This window comes from Numida meleagris, chromosome 4 (assembly GCF_002078875.1).
Source record: "Numida meleagris isolate 19003 breed g44 Domestic line chromosome 4, NumMel1.0, whole genome shotgun sequence".
In the NCBI taxonomy this organism is placed as follows: Eukaryota; Metazoa; Chordata; class Aves; order Galliformes; family Numididae; genus Numida; species Numida meleagris.
The window spans coordinates 16,042,257-16,048,256 of record NC_034412.1 but is presented as its reverse complement, the minus strand read 5'-3'; positions in this window follow the sequence as shown (position 1 = coordinate 16,048,256).

Genomic DNA, 6,000 nt, shown 5'->3' with positions numbered 1-6,000 from the left:
CTGTAACGAAGCAACATGGCAAGGGTTCAGGCATTGCACACTGCAGGTAATTAACTTCCAGGAGGGTGACTGAATTACCTCAGCATCTCAGGAGCAGGCCTCATTAAATCCAGGCACTGTCTTGGGCTCATTAGCTTTAAACAGAATTTTTTTTTCTCTGCCAAATTCAAATTCTTCCTACATTGAGGCCAATGACAGTTATCTACAGCAGCACCAAGACAAAAAGCAGAAGTAGGGCCTTACTTGAGCACAATAAGGTTTGCGGTCTGCCTCCTGCCCCAAGCGTTGTGGCTCCAAATTTATCATTTCTGAGGAAAGTAAAACCCCAGTGGCCAGAGGAGGAAAGCAATCCACCCTACTGCATTTACAAAAGGGGACTTCTCTCCCAAGTTGTCCTTAGTTCTTCTTTTAAATTAGGAAGTAAAGAGGACACAGCAAGGATCTATCAGTAGCTAGACACAGAAAACAGAGAGCTGATCATGGAAGCGAATCAGGATCCAAGCAGAAAACAGGACAAAAACGGAGTCATAACCAGAGTGGGAAGGGGAAGGCCGGCAGGGCCACAGCTCCTCCTGTTAGTGGTGCAGTGACTTGAGGCTGCAGCCCAAGGAAATGCTGCGCCAGGCAATGCACACAGCAGACAGGGTTTCAAGGCACACAAGAGATCAAACAAACAAGGAGTTTCCTGAGCTTCCTCCTGGGGCATGGAGGGGAACAGGCGTCCTCAGCAATACACAGACACATAGGACCACAGTAAGAAGACAAAGGATCTAGCAAGTTATGTACATTCAGCATAGCTGAAGACAACTCAAGAGAAACCCACCCAGGGCCAGCAGCGGACGCAAGCAGAGGCCGCACTGCACTGGGTGCTGATGAGCGAGCCACTAGAAGCCAGGATTTCTCTCTCTCTGGACTCATAAAACCTCACAAAGTCAGACGTATCTCCATGTTCACGCTCTCCCCTTGTGATGACAAGTGGCCTCTTCAGCAGCTTGGCCTGTGGTGTATGGATATTAGCTTCCCCCGGCAAAGGGATGGGAGGCATCAGAGGTGTGCACGTGGAAATGCGAAGGACCCACAGCCACTGCTTTGCTCTGAAGAGCTGACCATGCTGAATCAAGTCCACTATTTGTTACAGCAGAAGGCAAGGGCTACAGCCTTTTTTCCACAGTTGTTTCTAGCACAGCTGGGACCTCACTGTTCTCTCTATTCCTTTTTGTCCTAGAAGTTTTAGTAACTTGCTGCCCCTTAAAAACTTCGCTTCATTTCAAAGTTTGTAAAAAATAAGAAATTTTTTAGATGTAAGAACAATGGCAAGCTACTTAAAGCAAGAGCCAGTGCTGTGTCTTTCATAGCATAAATAGAAAGCGATCACAGTTGAGGCTCCAGGTACCAATCTCATGAAATAAATGATTAAAATCAAGGGAGGTTAAAATAACAAAGCAACCAACAAAGGAACAATAAGGCTAACAGCCCACATGGACAGACACCATAACTGTCCTGGATAAGATGACCACATCTACACTGCACTTTCATAGCACAATTCTTACTGCAACTAACAAAAGAAAAGCTTAAAAGGCAGAATCAGTCACTTGAAAATCAGAAGTTATACACTACCATTTAGAACAGTGTTTTCAGTTTTCTCTCTATATTATTTGTCAGTTCCAAGATAAAACCTCATCTCTCCCTTGCTCTTCCTTTTCTGATACTATTACTACCTGAGCAGATTGACTGTAAGATATGGTTCCATACTGACATCATCCATATCCACAACACATGGATCAAACCAATCAGGTGCTGTAGAGCAGCAGTTCCAGACCTCTGTGTGCACTGTGTAGCTGCTGCTAGCCCTCAGACAGCAGCAATGACTTCATTAAGGCACTGAGCAGCTGCTTAATGCCATTCCTCTCCAACAAAACCTGTGCAACAAAACCATGGCACCAGAATGACTTTGCCCAATGCTTTGCTTAGCTGGGAGGTTCCTCAGTTGTAAAAGCGAAGTGTGTGGGTTTTTTTTTTCTTTTTTTTTGGGGGGGAGGGGGTGAGGGAAGAGCCGCAGGAAAAAGTATAGGTGATAAAACAGCTCTACTAAATAAGTTAACATGTTATTCCTTTTCTGACCCATAAATCTCACATTCATTTCAGTGACATTAAGTGCATCAGACTGCATGGATGGACTGTCAAAGCTGCAGCTTTACAGGAGGAATGAAGAAAGGGACTCTGGCAGAGGTGAGGCTGTTCCACATACCAGCGCCAACACAGCAGTATCATACCAGGCACAGTCACACCAGCAAGGTCACACTGATACAGACAAAGCCCAACGCCTGCGAGTGGCCTTGAAGGAGTGGGCTTCTGAGGGGCAGCCACTCCAAGGTCACCAGACCCACAGAACATAAGACAGCCTGTGATGATGGGCCTGTTGGTATTCAGTGCTGATTTATCACGGCTGCTTGTTAGACAAGTAAAGGTGTGCTGCTATTTCTGTTTAAAACTTTATACTTGCATACTAACACTTATTTCTGCCACATCAGATACAGGACTAAACGGAGGACAAAGCCATCTGAAAGATTCAGAATCCTCAAACCAGCTTAGGAGCAGACACATGCCTCAAGCACTTCCCTACATACCGAGGAACAGGTTAAATTACTCTCACACTCACGTAAGTAGATTTCACAGCTAATGCATATATGAAATTCTGTGTCTTACACACTTCTCACAAGACACATTCCAGAAAACAGGAGCTGAAACACATGCTTCGGACTGATCACATTGGTTATTTCATTTACCGTCCAAGGCACTAGAATGACTATTAACAGAAAACTTCCATACAGAAAAAAAACACCACCTCATATTCTACTGTGAGTCTAGCTCTGGGCTGGCAAATCCTCCTCCTAACCCTGAAGTGCTTCAAAGACCTGGAAGCTAATGCTCAGAGCCCACCTCACCTTTAACCGCTGTGACGAGTAAGAGTTAAGGAGCTGCAGAACAAGCTGGGAAGGTTCTGGACTGTCTTGGACAGGCAACTGACTGCTCACAACCAGTCCCAGTTTTTATTGCTTTTGACAAGAAGCCCTCTGTGCAAGCTCACCACCCAAACCAGACATCCTAACAGGCTGCATTGCCATACACATGCCACCTATTAGGTGCCACGCTAGCTGCTTATGACATATGTCAATAAAAAGATTTCAGTCATCCAAAACATTTAGTTCAATGCTTTTGTTGTTTTACAAGTACAGAAAAGTAATTCATAGGGCAGCTTCCAAATTCTCATTGACCAAAAGTAAGGAGCACAGAGAGTGATTTGCATTGAAAGCTTTAAGATGCTCACAGCAAAGTTCATCTTTATCAACAGCGGCGAGGAGACACATTTCACTCAAAGTAACTAGCTGAAAAGAAAGATAGCTTGCTAGCTAAAAAGAACAAAAGCTACATCAGGGATAAATAGGACATGCTTACTTATTACAATGGTATGTGAAGTATAATCTCAGCCCTATAAACTTGCGTATGTACGTACCTTCCAACAGATATAAATCTTGAAGTCTACTTTTCATTTTAAAGCTTTTAAAAAATAAAACTGCACATTAATAGGTTGTTACAGCATTTACCTGTACATTAACCCAAATAAGGCAAACTTACTAATAATTACCCTCATAAATTTGACCATGCAAACCTACTAATGAGCTTTTAACAAAGTTACAAGTAAGTTTAAATGTGAATTAAGAAAGACCAAAAGCGAAGTAAGGTAAGGAGCAGCAGAATTCTACTATGGAATCTAAAAGAAATCTCACTAATGTACACAAACAATGTAAAGGCATAGGCATCAAACTCACCTTAAGCAGAGTCATAGCGATACCTTGTTCATATGTGTCTGATCAAAGTTTTCACATTTCCATCTTGAACTCCTTGGTATTGTGATCTGGTTATTCAATGGTAAAGACATTTCTAAAAGGTGACTTCAGTAAAAGTCCTTTCCTGAACATTTAGTGTCTCCAAAGTTCTATTAAACTTGAAATGGAAATGATACTCTGGTATTTGTTACTGAAATAGCTATCACCATCTGTTATTCCTTTAGCAATTCTTGCACGCAGAGCTGGCCAAAAAATAAAAAAAAAAAATCAGACCCATCCACCCTTAAACATCGCTAGAGAGCTGTTCATCTAACATTCAGGCTTGTGAATTCCAACTCCATACTTCCCAAGAGCAACCAGAAGCAGAAAGCTTCAGCTGATGCACAGCAAAATTATAACTGTGACACAAAGTCCTGCTGTCATGGATAGCAACATTAATATCTCTAAACCACAGGGAAAATGGCCATGAACTCACACATCCCTGAAAACTGCACAGGAAAGCATTACCATAAAATTGTCACATGAATGCTATTTGAGGACTAAGATATACAGAAGAGAAAGCCTTCATACCAATGCATGGAAGAACCAGTAACATTAGACTGTGGCTAAACAATTATTAGATTTCTAATGTCACTAGAAAATAAACATAATCCATGGAAGTTTTCCATGAATTGTAGAGACACACAGGCACTTTAATAACTGCCTCCAAATTGATTTTGGACAGCCTGATGGCCTAGATGGATTCTTCACAAACAATAGCAGGTTGAGCTCCTCTTCGGTCACCTTCCTTCTACTTACTTGAAAGTAAATCATGAGGTAGGGAAAAGTCTTATTTTTATTCAGTAAACTTCAGTAATGCCTTTATTAAAAAAAAAAACAAACAAAAGAGGCCTTAGAATAAATCCAGCTGAAACCATCCCAGTTCCAGTCCTCCTCCTCAGAAGCATCCCACTACTGAACAACAGCCAAGCTTTTCATCTTAACAGGCTGTAGAGAGGGGGTGACACTGGAAACACATGATCAAAAATACCCTTCAGGTGAATTGCTACATTACACCACAACAATGCATTCGCTTAATGTAGCGAATGAAGAAATTCTCTGGCAGTACCTCAGTGCTCTACAACCAACTTCCTTTTTGCTTCACCTCCAGCTCCGCATTTTGGGAAGTCCATCCCAAATATATGCTTCGGTATCTATGGATGAAAACAATGCGAACCAAAAAAACCTGTATCAAATTAAAACAAATATTTACAGCAGAAGAACTGTATAATATGCGCATTGCAATGTCAGAAAAACAGTTTAATAAAAACTCTGCAGTACAATGCACACTTCAAACAAATTCTATGAGAATAATAATGCCACTGCACTGCAATTTAAAATCTATTTTTGCAGCATGCTGACAAAAAGGATAAAAGCTTTGGTTTAAGAACTGAAAGTTTCGTTATAGTAACATTTTTTTATTGCATGATTAAAATGCATTTTTAAAAGCAAATAGTGCACACTGGCTTCACTTTAATCTCCTGAAATACGTACTTACGATGGGAAACCCTGGGGCTACAGATCCATCTACAGTATTAACTGACAAAATATAATCCCAGTATGTTTCCCTGGAGGACAGTATTTAGTTCCAAATATTGCCATTCCTGTACTCTAATACACTTGAATTGTTTGTGTACACTAGATCCATTTATTTTAAAATTTTGTCTACATTTAGTGAAATAAAAACATCGCCCTGTACAATCCACCATCAGCAGTGAGTACAACAGCAAAAATTATTATACAGTTTATACACACTAATATCTTTTCCTTTTTCCTATGAAGAAACCAGAACAAACCTGGAGTATAATTTAGAAGAACTCAAAATACAGAAGGGAAAGTCAAAATTGTTATGGTCTTTTCTGAGCCCCCAGTAGTTGCTGATTCATGTTGTTCAAACAATGAGTGCAGCTGGAAGAGTGAAACATGCTCAAGTTGTATTCTTGGGTCTTCAAAAAGTTACCAAATTTAAACATGGCTAGTTAAAAAACATTTGAAGCAGAGCAATCTAAGTGGGAATTCTGTCTTACCAGTTGTGGCTGATCTTTTAACCCAACTTATACAATGTGCGAAGTGCTAAGCAACACTACAGAAACACATTTACATCAACACTGAA